This window comes from Cricetulus griseus (genome assembly GCF_003668045.3).
Source record: "Cricetulus griseus strain 17A/GY chromosome 1 unlocalized genomic scaffold, alternate assembly CriGri-PICRH-1.0 chr1_1, whole genome shotgun sequence".
In the NCBI taxonomy this organism is placed as follows: Eukaryota; Metazoa; Chordata; class Mammalia; order Rodentia; family Cricetidae; genus Cricetulus; species Cricetulus griseus.
In genome coordinates, this window is record NW_023276807.1 from 155,949,616 (window position 1) to 155,976,590 (window position 26,975).

At 39.1% G+C, this 26,975-nt stretch overlaps 1 long non-coding RNA gene across 1 annotated transcript; it reads left to right on the forward strand.

Moving 5' to 3' along the window:
- The first annotated feature begins 22,422 nt into the window (after window positions 1–22,422).
- LOC118237804 lies at window positions 22,423–24,866 on the forward strand. Its single transcript, XR_004772249.1, has 2 exons — window positions 22,423–22,572; window positions 24,663–24,866. It is a non-coding gene; the product is annotated as an uncharacterized LOC118237804 (long non-coding RNA).
- Window positions 24,867–26,975: the final 2,109 nt, after the last annotated feature.

A 26,975-nucleotide genomic window follows, 5' to 3' on the forward strand; every position in this document is an offset into this window, starting at 1 on the left:
CATCTCAGGAACAGTACAGGGTGTGTGTGTGTGTGTGTGTGTGTGTGTGTGTGTGTGTGTGTGTGTATGTGTGTGTGTGTGTAAGCACATCAAACATTGGAATACCTAAATACATAAAGACAATGTTACCACACACAAAAAGAGTAGTAGATACCTGTATAATAGCAGAGAAGTTCAAGACTCTACTTTCAACAGTGAGTAGATCAACCAAATACAAAAATGTTTTTTTTTAAAGGTATAATACATAACATGACAATTTGTTTATCTGAAGGGCAACTCCATTAAGATCCAAATTTCACACTCTAATGAAATCAAATTGTTGTGAGCCTCCAGTGTCAGAAGCACATACCAGAGCATAGTTTCTTTCCATGATGCCAGACTTTATTGAGTGACAATAAATTCACAAACTGTGGCAATTTTGTTGACAACAGTTTCCCAAATATCCCAAATTTTCTTGACAGACAGACCAGGCAACCCCAGGTTCTTTAATTTCATTGTTTTATAAAGTCTCTGTCTGTGTATTTGGTGTATAGGTTTGTACATGCATCTGTGTGTGCATACAAGTGCTTGTGAATGTGTGTTTGTGTGCACAGATGCATGTACTAGTTGGTTTTCCTGTCAACTCAGTGTGTGCCAGAGTTATCTGAGAAGAGGGAACCACAATTGAGAAAATGCCTCAGAAAGACTGGCCTGTGGGCAAGCCTGTAGGGTGTTTTAGTAATTAGTGATTTATGTGCAGAGTCTTGCCCAGTGTGAGTGGCACCACCCCTCGGCAGGTGGTCTTAGGTTGTATCAGAAAGCTGGTTGAACAAGTCAGGGCAAGCAAGTGCTCCTTCCTTGGCCTCTGCCTCAGTTCTTGCCTCCAGGTTCCTAACATGAATTTCTGTCCTGACTTCCTTCACTGATGCACTATGTCAGGCAAATGTAAGGCAAACAACCTTTGCTTTTGGTCATGGAATTTTTTTAACACCCATAGAAACTCTAAGACAATGCACAGCATGTGGAGGCCAGAGGTCACAGTCCATTGTCTTCAGCCATCACTATCCACCTAATATTTTGAAACAGGATATTCTCACTGCACCTGGAACACACTGATTTCTTAAGACTAGCTATGGATCAAGGTATAAGAATGCTCCAGTCTTAGTCTACTCAGCTTTTTGTGTGAATGCTAGAGATCTAAACTCTGGTTCTCTCTAACAACAGAGTCATTCCCCAGCCGTGATTTTCTGATGGAATTTTAATGCAGCATATGCTCCTACATTCTCAAGCTACTCTGATAAATTCCTAGGGAGGCACCCTTTATATTTTTAGGAATGCTGTTTGCCTTATGAATGGTGCTGTGCAGATGGCATTGCTTATGTGTCCTAGGTGTAGAGTTACCCTTCATCTCCACAATGGAGTCAAGTACTGTTTGTAAAATACAGCCACCATGGCAAGGCATAGACTAAAAATACCATTGTTCTATACATCATGAAGTAATTCAGGGTAAGGAACAGCCCATTCTCAACATAAATTTTGCATAATATTAATTTATGGGAGTTATTTAAATGTTAGAAGAGTTGTTGACCCAAACGTGTTCCAACTTATCATTATTTCACAGTTGGTACAGCCAGTGCAGTGCTATTGTTACTGTTTGGGTCTACATCATCTCCAAAGGCCTGTATGGTTTGACTGCAAGCCTGTGACAGTACCAGGAGGGAATAGACCCTTTAAGAAGTAGGGGTCAAATGAAAGAATCAAGGTCACTGGAGGTTTTCCCTTAAAGGGAATATTGGGCTCCCTTCCTCTTTCTTCATTTCTTGGCTACCACAGGATGATGAGATCTCCTTTGCCACACACCGTGATATCACAGCCTCAAACCAACTGGGCCAAGTGACAATGAACAGAAACCACCTAAATCATGACACAAGATAATCCTTTGCTCCTTTTAGGTCAATCATACAGGTATTCTATGCTAGAAAACTCACCTATGTGGTGATAGACACTAAGGAGACAAGGTGTGGCCATGGCTTGCTTCTTCTTCTCTCTGATCTCTCAGCGTTTTCCTCTATATCTGACTCTGGGTTTTTATTATTTAGACCAATTAAAAACTCCATTTACAAAACTACAGACAGAAGCAGTCATCATCACATTCAAAACAAGGCTGAAATTTGGGCTTGATCATACTCAGTACTGTTTCCTTCTACCCTGGTTGCCACAGCAGAATGCCATAACATGGTGGTGTTTTATAAATCACAGAAGTCCATTTCTCACAGTTCTAAGGGCTGGGAGTTCAAAGTCATAGTGCTCACCTGTGAAGTGTGTACCAAGGCACTGAATACTTGACTTAAAGTTGGTGCCTAGTTGCTGAGTCTTCATATGGTGGCAGAAGCAAGTGTCCCTTGTACTAATCCATTCCTTGGGACTCTTAACTCATGACCTACTGAACTTCCAGACCCAAACAACTACCTTGGGGTTAGGCGATGGGTCATAAACAATCAGATCAATCACTGTGCCTTGGTTCACCAAAATTCATGTTCTCTTACATACAAAGTGTATTCCATCTATCTCAATAGCCTCAGAAGTCTTATCTCATACCAGCTTTCACTCCCACATCTGTTTTGAATATCACAAAAATTGATGTGCATGAGGCTCCAGATAGTATATATCCTGTGGCAAGTTGCCTTCAGCCGTGGACCTTTGAAATGAAGTATGCAATGTACCCCTGAAATGAAGTGACCTGAGAGACCCAGCACAGACATTCCCATTCCAAAGGAGACAAACAGAAAAGAGGGAAGGCATGCCCTGGGCAGTTAGTTTCCAAGTATGACAAGGCAAGCAGCATTAAATCTTAACTCTTTAAAATCTTTGACCTGTCAGTTTTGCCTTCCAGGTCGAGTGGGGCAGAGGTCTTGCCTTCTGGCCTCAAGAGGGTGGAAACTTTGCCCCTAAAGGTTGGCTGTCCAGGTTTGGGCTCTCTGAGCTTTGAGAGGCCCTGCCCCCACAGCTCTGCTATGTGCTTCATCTGTCAAGACTGGACTCGTGTGCCTGTATACTCTTAAGGTAGAAACATACACTGGTGGCTATACTGACTTGAAAGCAACCCTATCTCTGTGGCCCAGGTGCGGACTGTCCTAGTGAGGCTTCCTGAAACAACCCTACCCTGCCTAGTTTCCCACCTGGCTCACATGGCTCTTTAGGTGTACTTTCAAATCTAAACTGAGCCAGCCACATCCCTGTACTTTTTCTTGGTACAGCAAACACCAAGCAGAGGCACACAGGATAATCCTTGTGGTTGCCAAGAAAACCATGGTTCTTTCTTCTGTATTGTTCTGTCCCCAGACTCTTACTCTCTGGATCTGTGATTAGAAGGACATCATCTGATAATTCCCCAGATGGCTTTCAGTTGTTTTTCTTCTGTCATGCATGGTAGGTCTGAACTCCTGGGTGGGTGGCTGACTTACCTCTCCATTCTCTTGATGTGTGTATCTGGGTTCAGCTAGAATGCCTGGTCCGTGATTATCTCCCTAGTAAGTGGGCACATCTGTGTTCTTTCCAAAGTAAGTTTTCTATTATTTTCTCTTATGCAAAGCCTGAGAATTTCCCACAATTTTTACTTCTGCTTCCTCCTTTACAAACAATTCTGTTTTCAAATCATTTTTTTCTCCTCATATTGTACAATGTTCTCTCATCTACAAAGTACTTCTCACTGTGTCTTTTGATAGAAAAGGCAAGCATTCTCTCTTACACCCCATTTAAAATGGCACTAACTCTATTTGTAAGAGGCCCGTCCTCATGACCTAATTATGCTCCAAAAACCGCATCTTGAAATCAGCATCTGGTTAGAGTTTCACCATGACTACACTTTTTAATTTAAAGTTTTCTTTTTTGAGATTTTCACATTTGAGTACAACATTTCTACCCTCTTCTCCCTTAGCAGCCATTGAGAGTCTGTAGCTCTTCATCTAGAGTGGGGTCTGGTAAAATTGCCCCTATCTGAGTAGGCATGCTGACCAGTGTTATTATACAGATATTTTTCAGGCACCCATGTTGTTGAGATCTCACACAGATTATATCCCCGGCATGACTATGAGTCACAGTCTAGCAACAGGTGTCCTGGTACTCTGCCTCTTAAAATCTTTTTACCTCCTCTTCCACAATGTTTCCTAAGCACTACATGAAGGTAGATGCATATTGTAGATGCATCAATTGGCCTTGGTCACTTACTCATTTTTACAAGCTAAGGACCTGTATGACAGCCTCCAACTGCTACAAGGTGATGGAGGGGCAGCTACCCTCACCTGTATATAAGGGTAAGTATTTAGAAAACAGCAAGAAATTATATAGGAGAATGGCAGTAGCAGGTTTTCTTCTAGGGCATATGCCCTCTCCAGTTTGGGTACTTGGCTAGGTTTATAGTACCAGACAGTGTTAAAAGAGATGCAGTCTGCCACTCTCCCTTTACCCCATACTCCTTTTCTATACCTTTGTGAGGCCTTTGGGGTGACTTTGAGGGTTCAGCATTAGTACACTCTGGGTCTGAAGGGTGCTTAGAGTTGATGTGTTCCACAATGAGATACCTAGAAAGGCAGTTTCCATGTTACTGGGATTCATCAACAGTAATTACATCGCAGTTACATCGCAGCATTCCCTTCTAGCTAAGTTATCCTTGATTTCTTCTTAGCATGTAAGTACACATCATTACAAGTCATTCCTTTCCTTAAGATTGGTTTATTGGATGTCATCAGGGATAGAATCTAAATAATGCATCCTGGGATTGGGCCCAGCCACATGATGCTCACGTTATTCACATGATTCAATAATATCATGACACCAACTTTCCACAAATCAGTCTCTGCATTCAGTATATAGTTCAATGAGTCCGTGAGCTCCAGCAAGTTCAGGTCCACTGTCTCTGTGAGTTTCCCCATCATGATCTTGACCCTCTTTGCTCATATAATCCTTCTTTCTCTTCGACTGGACAGCTGTAGCTTAGCCTGGTGCTTGGATGAGGATCTTTGCATTTGCTTCCATCAGTTACTGGATGAAGGTACTATGATGACAGTAGGAGTTGAGGAGGTGGTGCAGTTGCCAAAGTGCCTGCCTTGTAAGTATAAGGACATGAGTTAGATTTCTACCACCCACCTTAAAAACAAACAAACAGCCGGGCATTGGTGGCACACACCTTTAGTCCCAGCACTCAGGAGGCAGAGGCAGGCAGATCTCTGTGAATTTGAGGCCAGCCTGGTCTACAGACTGAGTTCTAGGACAGGAACCAAAACAATACAGAGAAACCCTGTCTTGAAAAACCAAAGCAAACAAACAAGCTGGGCTTTCAAGTCTGTTTATATACATATCTACATGTGTGCTTGTCACAACATGAACATACATGTGGATCATGGACACACACATGTGTGTCATGGATATACACATATACATTTGAGAATAATTCATAAATTAAAAAAATTAAAACTTTTAATAAAGCACTGTGTAATAATAATTACTATTAAATCTATACTGAGTCTAGTTACAAATTAAAGTTTATCTCCTCCTTTTCTCAAATTCCCAAGAAGTTAAGGTTCAAAAAGGATAATTTTGTAGAATTAAAGTTTAAATGAATAAAATCTAGACATTATCCTTTTGAGTCAAACATAAAAATGAAGTTCAGAATTTCTGCCCTTTATGACTGATACAGTGCTCCTCTATGTGTAATGTAGAGAACAGAGCCATCATCGTCCCTTTATGCCAGAGCTTCAGTGACAGCAAAAATGACAGCAGAACCCTCTACACCATCCTTATAAAGCCTTCCAGCAACAGGGTTATACTACTCACCTTTAGTCACGCCCTGGTAAATTACTTCAAACTAAGATGAGCCACACACATGGCCTATGATTACACTTAGTGAGGAGGTCAATCCTTCCTTCACCCTCTTCCCCTGCCCAATCTGAGACCACAGTGATTCAGGGGTTGGTTTTGTTTTACTAGATGGGCTATGATTCAGGGTTGAGTCTTTAGACCTATGCTCTTGAAGGAATCAGACATCCTCAAGGCCTGTGGAACACAGGTTTCAACTATTAGCTTAAAAATATGGCAAAATATTTATTGGGAAAGTTATGTGAAGCATTACATAAGCAGAATCGCCTAGAGCACATCTGGTCAACCTGTGTTCAGACAGTCCTCTCTAGTTCTGGATCTTAGCATCCAACCTTGAATTTTAGTAAATCACCCAAACAAATATTTTTGGTGATCCAGGGTTATGTTCTTTGTGCAGATCTTCTGCACACATCATTTAGATACCCTTTCAACATTCCTGTGATAGAGTTCACACTCAACAATTCTTAGGGTTATTTTAGTAGAGATCACACTTTTTATGATTTTAATCATGCAGCAGTCATTAGCATATTCTTTACTTTTTATAAGGATTCTTTCTCATGCTATCATTTATCAGGTTCCATGTGATCATTGGTTTTGTTTGCTTTCTTGCTTTATTTTTAATTTGTTGTAGGTTTTTTGTTTGTTGGTTGATTGGTTAGGGTTTTTTTGTCTGTCTGTCTGTCTGTCTGTCTGTCTGTCTGTCTGTCTGTCTGCCTGCCTATCTGTCTGTCTGTTTGTCTGTCTTTTAAGACCAGGCCTCTCATCAGAGTCTTGGAGAGCCAGAAGGCTCAGAATCTACTTCATCTAAGAACTCAAATAATTACATTTCCCCTGTAGCTAGGTGGTTAAGAATATGTGTTTAACTATAGTTCCTGTGAATTTGGGCAAAAAGTTTCCCTAGTTTTTCCAGTTCTCTGAAAGCAACAAATATAATTTATGTTTCAGAGTCCCTAAGTCATTTGTAGTAAGTTGGACAATGCCAGAACTTAAGACAGTCAGTATAGCATGCTTAATATAGTGATTAATTACAACAGAGCAGTTGTAGACTGAGAAATTCCTCAGGGTCATTATGGCTTCTCTGAGGGTGGCCTTATGTGATATAGTCTCCCTGTCACTCAGCTATGATTTGCAAAGTCTGGTTGCACTAGAAAAGAATAGCATCTCAACAAATATCTAGGTGTCCACACCCAGATGACTGTACACCTGGTGCTTAGGTGTATAGTCAAGAGCTAGGGAGGCTTATCCAGGTTGTTTGATTTTGGTATACAAGTTGCTCAGATGACAAGTTTAGCCTCATTGGAAACATATTTCATGTTATAAGAACAATTGGATTCCAAACTTCCATGCTTGTTTTTCTAATATTCCATCAGATAAGGTGCATACTTGGCACTGGAGTTTTCCATAGCACCTGGGGAAATGTGAAAGATGGTAGCTTATTACTGTGTAGCCTTTTTTTACTTGGAGAGAACCCGTTTTCCTATAACTTCACAGGGACAATCTCTAGACACCTGCTCCTTCCTTCCTATTTGTAGAATGTAAGCAGTGAGTTCCTTTAAAATCAAAGTTCAAAGCCAATTGCTTTGAAATGATGCATACAATGTACATCTCTCTGAGGTAGAGATGGACTAAGAGAAATAAAGGAGAAGATACACACTTACTCTCTTTTTAGGCATACCCTGTATTTGTTGCAAATTAATTTGAGCAGTGCAGACAAAAACTCTGAGTAGATGGCTTATTACCTGTAAGATGGTCACAGAACACACATATATGTGAACAGGAAGGGAAAAAGCCAGTAATAGATTCTATATTAATGATCAGGATTCCATTGCAGGTAACTGAGGTTCCATTATCCTGTAGCTTCTTGAAATACCTTGTGGAATACACCATAGAGGGATAGAGAAGATGGTCACTTAACCACGCATTCTGGTTCTTTGCTGTGTATGATGATATTAAATGCTTATTCTCCTATAGATTGCAAAAAAGGACCATAGATAAGAAAAGCTCAGAAAGTAGTAGTGCCATTATCCAAACATGGTGGTACACACCAATGACCCTAGCACTTGGGAGACTAAAATGCCCAGATTGAAATTTGGAAATTAGACAGGGCTATATTGCAAAAGGTCTGTGGAGCCTAGTATTGGATTCCTTTGTAGCTCCTTGAGGCTCCATAGCTTTTGATGAGTCAGTCAGCTCTTAACCCTTATCTTAGCCCTCCTGGATGCAATAACAAAATACCCAAGACTAGGAAGCCATATAAAAAACAAAAATGTATTTGTCACTGCACTGTAGAGTGGCAGGCCTAAAATAGGGCACTAGCAGAATCCATGTCTCATGAGAGACTGGCTTCCTAATAGACTACAATCTGATCTCCCTCACTTCACATGAAAGAAGACATAGGGGTGTTTGTGGGGTCTCTTTTATATGGACACTGTTTTGGTTTGGACATGAGATATCCCCTAAAGTTTCAGTTGCCTGGACACCTGGAAGGTGGTTCTGTTTTGGGCGGTGATGGAAACTTTAGAAGGCTGGGTCTAGCTGGAGGAATTAGGTTCAGTGATGTCACTGGGGATAGGTCCTTGATTATATCCTGTTCCTGGCCCCTTTTCTGTCTGTCTCTTTCATGTTGGCTATTATCCATGAAATGAATGACCTCTGCCACATGCTCCTACTGCTACAATGTTCTGCCTTTTGCTGTCTCAGAACCAAGGGAGCTAAGGGTTACAGATTGAAATCCATGAACCCGTGAATCAAAAATAAATAGTCCTCCCATCGAAGTTGTTTTTTTCTCAGGCATTTGTCTCAGTGACTAAAACTCTGATTAGCATAGGCCATCTATTGCCTTTGTGAGGGCTTTACCTTCATGACCTACTCATCTTTCAAAAGCCCTACTGCCTAAAATCATTGCCTTGGGGATTTGGATTTCAACAGGTTAATTTAACAGGGACTCATTCAAACCATAGCAATCCTTCAGTGGTTAAGCAACTTGGGCACTTTTGAAGTATGTATAAAGTTGACTCTGCCTGAAGTGTCTGCACTCAGTGGCCACCTAAGGAATGCAAAGATGGCTGAGGATCCAATTTGATAGCCATCTGGTACAAGCCTTGATATATGGATTTTGGAAATGCTATGGGATTCCTGGGATTTAAATCTTCAGTTTATTTCCCACTGTAAGGGGAGCTGGGTTACCTTAAAATCATGACTTTTCTATCTTTCAGTAGTTTGAAACAAGTTTTATCAATAATATTCTGCTGGGCCTCACATCATGTTTCCTTAGATCCAGTACTTGTTCAGATTGTTTATAAGGCCCAGCTCAACTCTGTGCCTATTTAGTGAAAGATTTCATTTATCCCCTATTTACTGTGTTTTATGGAAGCATGGGCTATCACATGTGAGACAATCTCATTGTGTCATAGACCTGTCTCACCCACCCCCCAAAGACTAGCCTTCAAGCTTTTGATCATTCATAATGTCCAAAATAGTTGGAGTTCTGATCACTTTTGTCATTGTCCTTAGAACCTGTGACTTCTCTCTTATAGTTCATTTCATCTTAGTTCTGATGGAAACCTGTAAACTACACATTTCCACTAAAGAATAACTCAGTGCATATATATATAAAGTTGTTCTAGTACACTGGTGATTTGTCCCAACTGTTTTAGGGCCTTAAAAACTTTAAATATATACACACATATATTTTATTTTTTATACACATATGCCCATTGTATGAATGATTTTCTTTTAAAATTATCTATCATCTGTCTGTCTGTCTGTCTGTCTGTCTGTCTGTCTGTCTGTCTGTCATCTATCTATTGTGTTTGAGGAGTGAAGATATCTATGGTGCTTATGTGAAAGTCAGTTCTGTCCTTTCACCTTGTGGGTTCTGAGGATTGAACTCAGGTCATCATGGTTGGTGAGTACCCTTACCTTATGAGACATCCTGTCTGTTCCAGGAATGATTTTCCTGTATCTCTTATCGGCTGGCACATGATTTTGTTATGGGTATCTTTACTTTTTCCCAATATATTATCAGGTTTTTTAAATGGGAATTTTGACCCTTAGAGACCAAACATAAGAACTTTTGTGGGATTCCAACTTTGTGGACAATCTATTCTTTAATCCAATCAGTGTGTGAGGGCAATCTATCTCTTTAATCTCTGCCTCTTTAATCTCTGCTACCTGGTTCTAAAAGCAAATGATATGGATTTATTAGGAAAGTGAGTTCTATGGGCAGATGATCCTGCTTCATGTATCAAATATTCGTATTACTAGTGGTGTTAAAAGTGGATCTGAAAAGAGTTAGCCTGTCATGCTTCTGACTACATAATCAAATTTAGTTACAAAAATCATACCCAATCTTCTCTCTCATTTTCCACTATAAATATGTAGCTTTAAAGGGAGCATCTGTGACTCCTAAAATTCTGTAGGGAACCCTGGAGATGGCCATGTATATCAATCAATCACTCCATGTATATCAGTTGCCACAAGCATTAAAAGGCTTGTATTTCTGTCATTCACTACTCCAGCACCCTTCATCTTCTTCAATCTGCTAGAATGCCTTGCATAAGAGACAAGGGTTGCTGAAGACTTACAGGAACTCTCAGCTCTGAGCATTCCCTGAATATGGTCCTGCCAAGACAATAGGTTCTCATGGTTTTTTACAGGGTTCTCTATGTAGAATCTAAAGAGAGAACACTTTCTAATAATATCCACCCCTCTGAAAATAGCTGGAAAAGATTTTGGAAGAAATAGATCTAGACATATAGTTTCCATATGGTTAACCACGTGCTTCCCTGGGCTATAGTCACAGACAAATTAGACTTTTCATACAAGAAAGCACCCAGAAGATAAAATCCACAGGACGTTTTTCCCTTATTACATGTTTGTGTTAGCCTATTGTTCTTATATGGTAATAAATTATATTAAATCATTATAAATCATGACTGTTATGTGTGGTTACAATTTTCATAATGTGTATGAATTCTTTTTAAAAGAAAAAGTATTTACTCAATATATATATATATATTGAGTAAATATTTATGTACTTGTGCATATACACTAAACAAAAGTGGACAGGTTTGGAATAAAAACATAAGGAAAGGGGATGGGAAAATGGCTCAGTGGTTAAGAGCATTGGCTGCTCTTCCAGAGGACCTGGGTTCAATTCCCAGTACCCACATGACAGCCCACAATTGTCTGTAACTCCAGTTCCAGGGTATCCAACATCCTCATACAAACATACATGCAGGCAAAAACACAATGCACATGAATAAAAATAAATAGTTTAAAATTTAAAAACATAAGGAAAGTAACTTGTTAGTTAATACTATGCAATTACGGTTTAGTATTTTAGATAAAATATTTCAGTTAGTATTATAAATACATAATAAAAATAAATGAGAAAATGAGATAGCATTTTCAAATAAATCTTCTTGATAATAATTCCATGTAAAGAGCAACTCCATACATTTAGAATGTGAGTGGGTGGGCAGCAGCTCACAAGGCAAAATTTTGAAAAGTTTCCATGTATAGGAAATATCATAAACCATAAATTGTGTAAGTTCCACTAAGACCTGTGTTATTGTGTTAATCAAAAGTTGCTTCAAATAGCTTTTCAGAGTCTTTCAAAATGAGTGGCACACTAACTGTAGAGCTACACACTGAAAGAATTCTTGCCAAGCTGTTCTCTTTCTGGGAACAGGAATGGTTGTCTTTAAATATTCCTTATGGAAATAACTTTTTCTTATTTTAATATTACACATTTTAAAGAGAATGTTTGCTGCTGTACAAGAGAGTATTTAAAAATAACCTTTGATCACTGTTTCATATTACCATAATTTTCTCACAAGAACAACCCTCTTACACTGACCCTCAATATCCTAGGGCATCATTTGTAGATTGTGCTATTTGTAATCATAAAAATTTATGTCCATCAGAATTCAGCTTTCCAAGGCTTTAAAGACAGTGTAATAAATGAAGTAAGAAAATAAGCTTTGTGAATCCCCTGGAATCAGATTATATCAATGTATACTGCTGGGAAACATGATGAATGGATAAATGTTCTTTATATATTGCCTGTTAATAATTCTCATGTCTTGTGTATACAAACTTTGATAATATTCATTATTGTTTAAAGGAAAGAGTAACATGAACATGAATAATTCAAACAAGGCTTTATTCAAACAAACAGCTAACACAATTCCAACTATTAGCAATCTTCAAAATAATTAAATTAGCTTGTGGCACTGTTGACATTTTTTGGGCTGGGGACTTGGTATTTTATATGGATGTGTTATGTGGCTATAGAATTGGCCTGCTCTACACATTGAGGATACTTTAAAATGCGATGTAGTAGTTGCTGATGGATCAAATAATGTGCATAGGCAGATCTTTTGGGTGTATTGTAGAATAGATGAAACCAGACACAACAACTACAAAATGTTACCTGTGGGAACTGTATGATAACCTTAGTCATGCAATTCCACACGATGAACTATGGATGACATTAACTCTTATGCTGCTGTCTTCCTTGCTTTACTCAGCTAAGAATTCAACATAGAGACAGAAGAAGCTCTCTTGACTCATTTGAATAACCTTACTGTGCTTTACAGATATATTCTGGTGCTGACACAGCTATAGAAAATGAAACTTTCAAAAGTACATCATTGCAGCAAAAGCAGAAACCTCTATTTCCTCCTTGATTATTCAGTCACTCAATTCCCACCCTTGGTCTTTTAAATATTTGTTTCAAATAAGCTACAATATGCACTGGTGAATACTGGAGTGTTGACAATAGCCTTATGGGAAAATGAGTCACTTCCTGCTTTCTGAAAGACTGATGCTACTATCTAGTCATAAAAGGGACTCATGCAAACTTTTGGGCTGATTTCTTAATTGTGGTGATGTTACACTTGGTTTTACTTGCAAAACACACTTTATTTTAGTTTTATAAGATCTTCCCTGTGACCATTTGTTGATACAGTATTGTAAGGTTAATGTAAATTAACTTGCGCACAAAGATTCTACCCACATTCTTGTCCTCCAAACTTTTCTAACAAATCAAAGTGATCAAAGAATTGAGTGTGAATTCCAGCTAATAATTTGTCCCACCATCCATATTCAGCCTGAGAACTTTGTAGTGGAGTTTCTAGTGAAATTTCAGAGATATCATGGTTGATGTGGAATGAAATAAAAGACCTTACATATAAGTTATTAAAATCAAGTCTGTTCTTCCAGCAACATTTCAAACATGAAAACATGTGCCTTGAGTGTGGAAATAATGCATAAATAGGGATGGAGGTGGGAAATGATATTTTATTATGTGAAATATATTGTTATTTTACTATAATCTTAACACATTTGTTTTGATAAATATGAGTATTAAATGAAAAGTTTTAAGAGGGAAATATTATTGTAGTTATTAGACCATAGTGTCAATCCATCCCAGACCTTAGACTGTACCGCCAGTGTACATTCAGTGTATGTACCAAACACAGAGCAGACTGTTTTAGTGTCTTTGATGACTTGTAGAATGACTTTACAGTAATAGATTTCTGTTATTTAAGTCATCCCAGACAGCAAACGAGTGATGCTACCAAAACTAGAAGGCAAATTTCTTCCTTGGAAAGCATACTGGAACATTAAATGAATTTACCACATGAATCTAGAGAGTTCCATTTAGCTTGTTCCTGGCTTTATTGTTTTGTACAGGACATAAAGCAGACAGACATGCAGCTCCAGCTATGAGACTGGTGTGACAATGACTGAGAACAAAAGACAGGGCACATGGACAAGAAGTAGAGAAGTGCCCTAAGCATCAGGATAATTAAGGAAAGCATTATCATGCTGGCTTAGGTGGATAGATGTTTAATTTACCATCTGGAATTTCTAAATGAATTTGGAGTCCTAAGACCTTTTCCTTCTAGTAGAACTTTTCTAGCTTATGAGTATCCCCTTTCCCCCATCCTTCCTTCACACCTCTCCCTTCAAACAGACCAAGAAGGGATTCCAGAAGTCACTAGAATTTCCAAGACGTATACTTAAAATTTCTTTTCCTCAAGATTCTTCATGAGTTGAAAAATCTCCAAGATGGAACTATAGACATATCTCATTTAGTGGTTAAGAGGACTTGCTGTTCTGACAGAGGACCTGAGTTAATGAGTTAACTTTCCCAGTACCCACATGATGGCTCACAGCCCTCTATAATGCCAGTTCCACCTTCTTCTGGCCTCTGAGGGCATGAGGCAAGCTAGTAGTACATAGACTCTCATGCAGGCAAAACACTCTTACACATAAAAATAATGAAATCTTTAAAAAAACTCTTGAAGATAAGTTAATATTTGGGAACAATATTATTGAACAAAGAACAGATATTACTATCACCCAGAGAATGAAACAGATTAAAAGTTTTGATTCCAGTCTTTAAATATCCATAATTATTTGACTGTGTATTTGTATCATTTTAGTACTGTTTGTAACTGAATTGTAATAGTGCTTGGGAAACAATATGCAGAAAGTATCATCTTTACTGTTTTAAAAAAGTTTGCCTTATTTGGCTGCTTTCTATTTCAGTTTTAAAAATCACACTTGCAGATACATATTTACTCAGGATGATCAGATAAATAAAATCCAAAGTATTTGATGTGTAACGGATACACAGACTGTACTTTCTAGAAAATACTTTCGAAGGAATTTACAATAGTTTTTTTTCCAAACTAGCTCTATTGGGAATACCTTAAATGTATTGGAAATGGCTGATTGTCTTGCCTTTTGATGTTCCACAAATGAGTATTGCACTCCAGTTTAATTAAATGACATATTTTCCAACACGTGTGTGGGCTTCTTCCTGGGAACTTAGTACTAAAAGATTTTTTTTCCTTCTAGGTACTGTCATGTATTTATTCATCCATATTCTCAATATTCTTTGTGTGTGTTTCTAGTTTGTAGCTAGTTTACTCATTCATCAAATATTTAATGAGTACCTATTATTAAGCAAGAGACATTGTGTTTGTCACCCTATGTATTAAACACATGCTGTATTGTAGAAGGTGTAAATATCTTATATAAGGAGTCTTAACTGGCTACTCTGGATGAGGTTTGTAAGGTTATCTTTAATTTTTCTATGTTTTACCAAGAGATTCATGCTTATGTACAGATAGGAAAATCCCAACCAAGATATTTTCTTTACTATTTCAATAGATTGTAAAGAAAATGAGCAGTGTCCAAAAGTATAAAGCTATTGATTCCGTGTAAATAACAAATTGATTATAACAGGTAGTGTGTGTCCTGGCTAGTTTTATGTCAGTTTGATGTAGGCTAGCATCATCAGAGAAGAGGGAGCCTCAGCTGAGAAAATGCCTCTATAAGATCAGGCTGTAGGCAAGCCCATGGGACATTTTCTTAGTTAGTGATTGATGGGGGAAGGTCCCGCTCATTGTAGATGATGCCATTCTAGGGCTGGTGGTCCTAAGTTCTATAAGAAAGAAGGCTGAGCAAGCCATGTGGAACAAGCCAGTAAGCAGCACCCTCCATGGCCTCTGGATCAGCTCCTGGCTCCAGTTCCTACCCTGCTCCATTTCTTGTCCTGTCTTCCTTCAAGGATGGATTATGATGTAGATTTTTAAGCCAATGTAACCCTTTCCTCCCCAAATTGTTTTGATCATGCTTTTTTATCACAGCAATAGTAACCCTAACTAAGACAGGCTGAATAATCAGTGATAAGATGGATACACATACAGATATGAAAATTTGTAATAGAAGCTAGAGAGATGGTATATATATATATATATATATATATATATATATATATATATATATACACATACACATATACATACACACACACAGACACATAAACAAATTTCTGGAGGGCTTACTACTCCCATCCCCCACCTCTTACTCTATAGAGATTTATACATATGGTCTTACAAATAACTATTCTAATAGTCATCAGTTCATCAGTGGCATCTTCCATGCTAAAACCAATGAACAAAATCAATACTTTCCCTCTATTTTATAAATGTTGGAGATCTATTCCTAGACTGCTTCCCTCCTTGACCCACCTATTCTCTCTAGCTGAGCTCATGTTTATTCATGGACTTGAGGACCATCATTGCATTGTCTTTCTGTCTGCACCTCAAATTTCCCCCTTGAGATACAAATTGATCCTTCAGTTGCCTACTTTATACATATGTAGTATGTCATTATATATGTGGAACTTGATGTTCCATTGATAGTTTCTGTCAAGATGTTCAAAATTAACCTCATTGTCTCCTCATGAACATATCAAAATAATTTTAATAAGTTAGAATGGAGAGATAGAGTTATGAGTGTTATACTCTAAACAGCAGTGAATAAAAAGTAAGACTGCAGAGGTTGTGATAGTGAGTTTCATAGACATTGATTTGGTCTTCATGGGATTTGATTCAGCTAATCTCTAGCTCTTAAAGAAGTGGAAGGAACTTTACAATGAAAACAAGTAGGAGGCAGAGAGGTGGCAGCAGAATTCTGAAAAATAGAAATATCCAGTTGCCACTTAGAATCCAAGAGATGGAAACAACAACAAAATGGTCTTTATCCATTAGTTTCAGCAATGAGTAGAATAGTATTTTAAGGAAGACAGATCTCTTTGCCAAGAAGACAGGCACTTTAAAGCGCTGGTTGAGCAGGTAGCTTCTTATTGTTCAGTTAATCGGTGCTTATCAATGATCTCTTCAAGAGTATGTCCTAATGCAAACAGGCGGATGCATGGCGCTTCATTCCTCAGCCATTCAAAGCTTTCCTAGAGACTAGTGGGTGCAACCTCTGAAGGCCAGAACAGTGTTGTCATCATTTGTTGTCATGTAGGGAAACAGGCAAGAGAACTGGACTGTGAAATTTTTGGGAGGAGGGAAAAGAACATGCCCTCAACCTCTTTGTGAGTCATAGAATCTGGTTCCAGAAGCATGTGATTAAGATCCCAAGTCATATAGGGGTTTCCATAGAAAGAAAATGATCATTTTCCTTGAACCAAGGCATCAGGAGAGATGATAATATATTTATTAGTTAGATTATGAAAAACAGCTTCTTAGAGATATGCTTTATAATCTCTGAGGTTTAATATAGCAAACTGTGTTTCTTGACCCTGTCACAGATCAAGCCAGTCAAATATTAGTGTGTAACACTTCTACGTGCCACAGGCCTCCTGTTACTTCTCTGTTGTTTTGTGGTCCTTCCTTCGAAAGGATCGAAGGTTCTCTAGTCATAACTGCTTTGAGTCCAAACTCCCATATTTCACATCCATTCACACTCCACATGCCAGAATTAACTGTCTCCCTAGTCCAATATCAGTGGAACACAGGAAATAAAGAATGTATGTGAAATACTTGCTGAGCACCAGCTATCTCTGTTGTAGCCTGTCATTGTGGTTATCAATGTATTCTTCCATTCTAGCAAGGTCCTATCTAGAAGTGTCTGCCTAGAACTAGAGCCTCAAGATGGCATCTGCCAGTTGACCTTCCATAAGTTACAAATATGGTTCATCACAGATGAGGAAAGCTCTGCAGTTACTGTCTCTTTTGCAGAATGTGCACCCTCTATTTATCATATAAGAGGGACAGAATAATCGCAATAAAATCATCCAGAAAAGAAAATGGGGAAACTTGCTTCAATCACTGGCTCATAGTAGTTCTGAAATCCTCCCAGACAATTACCATGAGAGCTTTCTATTCAGGATGGAGATTATTTATTGACTTTTCTTTGCTACTGTCCTACAGGGAAAAATATCTTATTCAGCATTCCTCATAATGGCTCTTTTCATTTGTGAGCTTGTTCTTCTACATGGTTCCCATGGCCATGTCTTAAGTATACATTAGGAAATTGCTCTTTTGATAGTTATGCGGTTTCCTCTTCTTTTATTATCAAGCTGAAGATTCAGTCAAATATTTCATCTACAGTCAAATACTACTATTGTATAACAGACATTCTAATTAAATCTCAGAGTTCAATCAAGAACCCTGGCGAAACCCTTCACAGTGCTTCAATATACCAACATTTCTAAATTTAATATTACAGTTGTTTAAAATTGTGTTATTAATGGCAGGTTTGATTGTATATAAATTATACTAATGATTAGACATCCCAAAAACCCCAAATTCATGTGACACCCACTTTAGGAAAAAAATGTATTATTATAGGAAGAGTGCCAGAGATGAATTGCTAAAACCAAGGAAAAATAATCCCACCCGTGAACTCTTAATCTCAGTATATAAACACAGCATCATATGTCTAATACTAGCCTCACAGACTAACAAGGGCTGGGCCACTCTACTTAACAATTCTTCATGTACTTACTGTCTTGGATACCCAGGTCACTCCCATCATACTGTTTTGCCTCACTTCCAGCAACAGAAGGGAGAAAGAACATAAAAAGTTAAGATTGTAGATTAGCAGACAGGTGTGGCAGTGTCTACCTGTAACTCTTGTATTCAGTAGGTAGAGGTAGGAGAGTTACCTCAAGTGCCAGGCTAGACTGGTTTATGTAGTGAGTTCCAGGCCAGCCAGGGTGACATGGTAAGAGCTAGTCTCACAAATCAACCAAACCAAATAAAGGAAAATATAGACAGCAACACACACGCAAATCCAGGGAGCAGAGAAAACATGGGAGGAGAACACAGAATACTTATTTGGTGAGTCCTCCCTGCCTCTGCCACAACATTTAACCCTTTCTTTCAGTGGGACATCAGCCCTTGTGTCAATATCTTTAAACAGCTATGCTAACAATTACATTTAATAATTTTCTGGGCACTTGAAACTTGAGATAATTGCCATTTTAGCAGGAATGCCTTTTGAGACCTCTCATGCAAGGAAGGACAGGGTTAGGTGTTCTCTCAGTCTATGGCAGGGGTGTCATGACAACATATAGAAAACACTCCCCATTTAGTGCCAAAATAAACAAAATTCTCTTGCACTGAGGAGTCAGCTCCATTTTATTAAACACCAAGGATGATAAAACACACTTGCTACGTATGTATCCTCAAGAGATAGGAGTCTCCATGGTGCCTGTAAGCAGAAACAAATTGGTGTAGCTTTGAAAAAAGGTGTCTGCAGTACTCGAAGTTATATAAGATGCAGGAAATGTATATAGTCTCACTGTCAATTATGTCTCTGACTCATGGGAAGAAAACTAAAAAGTAAGACTAGAAAGCATTAAAGATGATCCATTCAACAAATGTAAACTATATGATTCTCATCTTCGAAGTGAGCTTGATCTTTCACTTCTTTTCATTAAATTCTCACCATTTCCTAAACAGGCCAAAGTGTGCTTCCCAAAGTCTGTCAGGGGTTATGGGAGTGTGTTTATGGAATTGATAGAGAAGACCATTTACATCAGGATTTGTAAAATGTAGCTATTTTCTCCATAGTCACTGAACTTCAGCAACTGAAGACATTTTCAGATAACTCAAATGAGAATATTTTCATAGCACTAAAAAGTTTCATGGTATTAAGTATACTGGAGAAATTCTAACATAGTGGTAAGTTGAAGATGGAACATTGTATGACATGTGTGTCTTTGATTGGTGCAGACAGCTCTGCAAAGCCTTTGGACTCAAGCTGATTTTTTTTTTCACATGCCTGGGGCATGTGTGCATCTTATGAGGGTGCTTCACCCCATACACCCTTTCTTATCTCCTCCTCCTCCCCATTCCAGCCACTGTCAAATGTCTCTGGGAACTTCCTGAAGTCTGCCTCCTCCTCTCAGAGAAAACCTGCTAGTCCTGCCCTCGGGATAAAAGGCCACCAACACAATGGCAGGGGGTAGAGGTTCAAGAACATAATTAGATTTTGTGGTTTTGGAAATAATAGGTCTGTATCTGTGACCAGGGTGCTAGAGTTCTATATTTTTCTGTGGCATTCAAATAGAGAACAGAGCAGAGTGTCTCACGTGGTACCCCAAATTGACATAAAAGAAAACAAAAACAAGTGAGTTTCCCATGCACAGCCTGCACAGTGAAGGCCATTGTTCCCTAGGAACTCCAACCGACACACCCACAGTGCTGGATCAACTGGCTAGGCCTCGGTTTACAGTAATGAAGTCACAGGTATGACAGTCCCATCCCTTGGGTGATTTTCCTCTTTGGTGACACCGAGCTGTTTCCTGATGTACTTGATGTACCTGAACTGAAAGGTACCGGAAGAAAGGTTCTTTTAGGAAGTCAAGCAAGCTCTCTCATAAATGGATCCCACACTACTGGTAGACTAGCAGGCAGCTGGCAGTGCCTCGGCTTACTGAATGTACCTTACAACACATGTAAAACAGTCTCCAAATGCTGCTCCACTTAGCTAGAAAGTCAGAGCTTATTAGAAATCTGTGTGTGCTCACTGGGATGATTTGGAGGGGAAAGCACAACTTTAGAGGAGCATATCAAGCAAAAACAGAGTATTTTTAAAGGAAATAACCACATGCTGTGTGCCTGGTCCCTCCATATTTATTACTGAAACCAAACTGAGCTGATTCCCAGCTGGGAAGAAGCACCCATGATCGCCTGGCACTGACCATACATAGTGACTTTTTCTTTTTTCTTTTCTTTTTTTTTTTTTTTGGTTTTGGTTTTGTTTCTCTGTAGCTTTGGAGGCTGTCCTGGAACTCGCTTTGTAGACCAGGCTGGCCTAGAACTCATAAAGATCTCCCAGCCTCTGCCTCTGAGGGCTGGGATTAAGGTGTGGGCCACCACTGCCTGGCTGTGACATTTTCTTAGGATGAGCAGCACTGAGCTTTGGGAAGAACTTACTCCAATGTCCATTTTTATTACTTTATGCTCTGACAAAGCCTTCTCCCCTCCCTCACTCAGATGCTGCAGGCAGGAAAGAGGAAAACTAAAGGCACCGCTCTTGCATGCTCCTACAGGGACAGAAGGTTGAGATCCCTTGATGTGACAGTAACAAGGAAAGGGTCCAAAAATAGCAGCCCCTTCAGGGTTTCTGACAGTCTCCTCAGTACAAGCTCAGGCTATGGAGCAGCCAGATGGTTCAGTGGGTACAGGCAACTGCCACCAAGTTTGGCAACCTGGCAAGCATCCTTCCCAGGAAGCCACATGGTGAACAGAGTGAACTAACTACACCAAGTTGTAAAGATTTTTTCTGATCTCCACAGATGTGCTGTGACACATATCATTATCATCATCATCATCATCATCATCATCATCATCTCTCTCTCTCTCTCTCTCTCTCTCTCTCTCTCTCTCTCTCTCACACACACACACACACACACACACACACACACATTACACACCACACACAGATTTTTTTTTTATCTTAGGCTCAAACATCTCTATATGCCTACCATAGCCACATAGTTAGGCACTGGGTCATGAACTAAAGAAGATGAAGTCTTTGCGCTGCTGAATGTGGTGGCCATAACCAACTTGTTTGTTCTCAATGCCATTTATCTGAAGCGTTGTTATTGCTGTTATTGGTCTCTCCCCAATCTTGACCTGGAAAGTTGCTTCCACACTGAAGACTCTGGCAAGTGACAGGGACAGATCCATGAAAAAAAAATTCCATGTATGAATGGACCAAAGAGGGGCAGCAAAGTGCACATTCTCAGTTGTGATTAATGAATTCATTGATTAGACTCTTAAACAAAGAAGTATCCTTGGAGAAGAGCACTAGAAAGTCTTAGAGGAGGATGGACCAAAGGACTGGGTGGATGTCTCAGACTTTGTCTGGGAGGAGGTATGATCTCCATGCAATGCTTGCGACCTAGGTTTGGTATCTGGTGACTAGGAACTTCGGCTGTACTAGGAAGGGATCTACAGCTAGAGGAAGGAGCCCCCACTTGCTTTATGCACATGCCAAAGCTCCTCATTTCTTGTGAATAATTTTGTTATAATTTTTTAAAAAGAAATTTGTGAAGAGTGTTGATAAGCGCTTGCGACTACACAGCTCCAAGACATGAGTTTGACTCTAATAACCATGTAAAAAGTAGGATGTAGAAGCATGCTTATTAGATAACACCTAGGAAGCAGATTCAGACAGATCTTTGGAGCCCACAGTTAGCCCGACCAACCTAAATCAGAAAATACTGGCTCCTAGTGAGAGACTCTGTCCTCAGAAAACAAAGTAGATGGTTCCTGAGGTTAACCTGTGGCCTGGACGTGAACATGAACCCACAAGCACCTTCAAATGCATGAACTGGCACACATACTCACACATCCATTACCCACACCAACACACACACTCACACTCACACCCACAAGAAATTTGTGATGAAGACAAGTTTCTCCATTGTAAGTGTCTGTAAAATAAAAAAAAAAGTTTCAGGAAGCATTTCTTAGCTTGTTAGTGAGGGAAGACAATGGTCCTCCACAAAAAAAAAAAAAAAAAAAAAAGAAAAGAAAAAAAAACAAAAAACAAAAAAAAAAACGGGTCGTGGATTACATTTGGAATTTGAAGCCAGCTGCACTTTTCTATCTGGAGTGAAATAATACATGTGTTTATGGCTGACCATATATAGTATCTGGAGCTCCTGAACAAAGGAAAGTTAAGAAGCCAACAAACTTGTGCGTTTTTCTTGGCAAGCCCTGCTGCTACCTCACCCGGAGGTTCTGACATCTTCGAGTTTTGCAAAGCTGTTCTTCATTGGTTCCACAGTCTGCGGTTCTTCTGTTTGAACTAAGAAAGCAAGCCTTCACTCTCTAGCACACTGCCACCTTTTGTCCGGGAGAAGCATAGCAAGCAGCGGAAGAGGTAAGTAATGAAAAATCTTTTCTGTTTTTTTCAGTGGTTATAGAACCAAGCACGGGCTCCAGTGTGAGAAGCTCCCTGAACACAAGGAAGCGATGTTCCATGAACACTGAATTAATAGCCCACCTGAGTCTTCCGGCCCAGGCTGGGGCCTCCACTCTTAAATCTGTGAAATCATGTGCTAACACTGCAGGAAGCCCTTTCATGCAGAAGGTGATTCTTGAGCAGCTAGAGGGAGTAGACGAGGGGGAAAGTGGATATAAATTATATTTTAATTAAATAGAAAATCCCATGCCAAGTGACTTAAACTTCCATGACTCTCAATACTTCTAGCTATTTTCATTACTTTTGGGGATTCACCTCAGATTCTAAGTTAACAAAAACCAAAGCTATTTTAAACACTCCTGGATCTGTTAGCATCTAGGCCCCTTTCTTGAACAGAGGTTTCCTATTTCTGGTAAGTGAGAACTCTCTTATTTGCCTCCCACAGTATGGCTGATATAAGTATCTCCATGCCAGAGATGATGATGGCCCTACTTAGAATAAACTCTGATCCCCAGTGCAGCATAGCTTTAGAACATGAAATTACATGGGTCTCTTTTTACTCTAACTCCTATTCAAAATTATGGGATAACTTTCACTCTGAACAGAATTATTTCTTCTCCAAATACCATTCTCACATAAAACATTATAAGATAGTTTGCGGATAATTGTCAAACTACTCCAATTTTAAGGCTGAATTCACTTGTCTAACTGTGTATATGTTGTTTGTCTGGTATTTTGTTTTCTGCTATAGTTGCCAAATTATTTTTTGCTAGAAAATTGATTATTACAAGATGAATAGTAAGTTCTGTGGCTGAGAGTAAGAAACACAGACACTGTACTCTATGAAGACAATCTGACACCTCTTGCTTCGTGGTTATCCTTTGCTATGTTTGACTTCTACTTCTCTGTGACGAGTTACACAGGAATGAAAGCATGGCAGCTGGCCTGGTCTTCCTGTCCTAGATGATAACTCTGCCCTCAGTGGGTCAGACAGCTTCTATTGCTTAACAAAGACAGTGAAAAATCACCCTTAGAAAGTAAAACCTTGTTAAGAGGCATCTAAATACCCACTACAAACTCATGTCACTTAGCAGTTGCAAAATAACATATTCCTTTATAGCCAAAGGAAACCATATTCTTGATGCCACTATTAACCGTATCATAGATAAAAAGATTCTCAGTGAATAAGGAAAGTGCGGGCGTTGAGCTTTCTTTGAGTGTTAAACCAACTCTATTCTATAGAAGTTAAAATAGGAAAGGGCAAATTCCTTCCCCTTGATTGGCCAATTAAACTAAAATCTAGGAACATTTCAAAGTTTTGTGTTAGTTTTTAGAGAAGCTTTTGAATATGTTTTGTCTTTGCACTGTTTAAGGAACATTATTTCAGGTTTTATACCTTTGTCCCTTGGGGAGGACAATATTTCCTCCACGTGAACTGGCAGGTGGTGGGTGACTAATCCCTCACGACTCACTGTGAGTTGAGGTCTGGGAAGCACTTTTAAACTCCTTATCTTGCTTGACCCTTCTCCTGCCCTGTGGAGCTGGTGGAGAAGGCATCCTTATCTTCCCTTTGCCTGTGAGGGAAATGAAACTCATGGCCCTTCTGTGGTTTGCCTAAGCCAGACAACTGGTAAATAGTCAAACCAAGCCTTGGACTTATTAATCAAACATTAAACCCAGCAACTCACAATGCTGAGCAATAAAAAGAGAATGACTTTCTTTTTTTTTCTTTTCTTTTTTTTTTTTTTTTTGGTATTTCGAGACAGGGTTTCTCTGTGGCTTTGGAGGCTGTCCTGGAACTAGCTCTTGTAGACCAGGCTGGTCTTGAACTCTCAGAGATCCACCTGCCTCTGCCTCCCGAGTGCTGGGATTAAAAGCGTGTGCTACCACCGCCCGGCTGAGAATGACTTTCAAACGGCAACATTACTACTACTTTGGTGAAAAGAAAAACCTTCAATTGTGTTAAATAAATTAAAAATTAAAAGTAAAATTACTAGTTCAGTGGATTAAATTGTGTGCTTATATAACTACATATGCTAACATCCTAGACTTGGGCCAGCAAGATGGCACAGTGGATAAAGACTCTTGAAGCCAACTCTGATAGCCTGAGCTGTATCCTGGGACCTTCATGATGGACTGAAAGAACTAACTCCTCCAAGCTGCTCTCTGATCTCCTAATCTATGTGCACCAATGTGCATGTGCAAACACAAGCTCATAATGAATAAATAAAATGCACTATAAAACATGAAAATACAGTTTAAATGCCAGATAACGTATGTATAGGCATATCTATATATAGTTCATGTGTATATGTGTTTAATATTGACATTGGCTTCAAGAAAAGAGGTATTTAAATTCTGCTTTCTCCTTTATACTAAAATAATCAGATGATTTCTAATTTTATGTGGTATGTGTGAAAGTTAGAGGATAACAGAATGAATTGGTTCTGTCCTTTCACCAGGGGACTCAAGAGATTGAGACCCAGATTTGCATAGCAAGTACCTTTACCCACTGAACAATTCCACTGGTCCTAGACTGTTTTGGGGCCAGGTATATGAATCTGATATTATTTGCTCATTTTTCAGTATTAGGCTTTTACAATAATTTTTATATAAGATACTATACAAATATTCTATTTTATTATATTCAAAATACTATATGAATGGCATAGGATTAAGAAGTTTATTATTAAAAGTGTGGGTTCAAGTTGTGTGATCTTGGTCAGGAAACTTACCCCAAGTTTCTTCCTATAGAACAGAGAAGATAATAGTGTACTCCCAACTGTCTTGTGACAAGGACTGAATTAATTGTATACAAGGGGCTTTGTTCCTAGCACATGGCAAATATAATGTAAATACGACCTATAATCTTTCTTTAGAATTTACTACATCCAGGTTTAGTCATATTATTGTCTTGTTGACAAAGATGTGCATGAAATTTAATACATAAACCTATTTTCCTTGCACTACATAAGCATTATTGAAATCATTTACATTAGTAAAGCATTGAAAAGAGCCTCTGCTCAGCATGAGTGTGTTGGTATATAAGCTGAAAGACTTAACTAACAAAAACAATGAATTTTAGGACTATTCAGCTGTGGCAGGGCCATGGAAGGAAGTTGACCTTGCAATTGTTTTATGTCCCAACATCTCCCCTCTGTCACTTGTCACACTGTTATGCTTGACCATTTAGAGGGATAGGAAAGAGCATGACCTCTACCTCAAAATGACCCCTTGGCTGCTCAGAGCTTACCGCTTCCGGAAAAAGGAGCAATGGAATTCCAGGTGAAGAGGAGGCTGCTGACTTGAAGCTTTCATGAGGCTAAAGAGCAAGTCACATAGGTATTAGGAACTGGAAGAAGTGGGAGAAGAGAAGATTACAGAGGGAGAGAGGAATTTCATGTGGGCGGAGCATTGTTGAATGACGCCGAAGTCAACATTATGTGGATGTGAGTGTGTGACTGAAGGGGAAAGAGAGAGAGCGCGCACTGAGTAGAAACCATTGGAGAATGAAGAGAAACTGAGTGCCCGGGAGGATAAGCAGCACTGAAGCACCATTATCTAAGCGTGTTAACCAGGGCTGAAATGGAAACACAGAGGCAGGCACCGCCTCCTTGAGATTTCTGCTTATGAGCCAAGCTACTATTTTGCATTAAAGTGAACATTTATAAGCCATCACTCACACTAAAATCAAAGAGAAGAGAGAGCTATTTGTGAACAGATCCATTTCTTTGGTGGAGCCTATTAAATTTTAGATTTCTTTTCTGCATCCGTGTTTATTTCTCCATCCAGTGTATAGACTTAATGACTTATCAGCAGCTTCCCATCGAGGGAAGCATATTAGCCAGAACAGAGCAAAGAGGTACAGTTTAGAAAGCTGTCAATCCTCCAAATAACAGACAGTGGTGGTGGCTGGAGTTATGATGGTAGCAGTATATATTCTAGAGAGTTCTTGAAAACAGTATAAGAGAGAACTAATTAAGATGAATTTCCAGGTTTCTCTCATCTTCCTGTAAGAGTATTAAGGCAGAAGAAGGAATAAATAGTTTTTATTTATTCATTTTTTGAGCTCTGTTTGTCCTGCGATTTACTATGTAAAACAGGCTTGCCTCAAACTCATAGAGATCTGCCTGCCTCTGCCTGTGCATCCTCCTTGGCCTCCACCTCCTCCTCGGCTGGGATTAAAGCCACATCCTACTACATCTGGCCAATAGAGAGATTTTAAAAGCCTGCTTGTGTACTTGCTATGTTAGAACCAGCCAAAAGTGGCAGGCAGTCAGAAAGCAAATTGACTTTTAGGGTAAAAATACAGATGAGAACTCATGTAAGATCTGTCATTTACAGATGGTATTTACAACTAG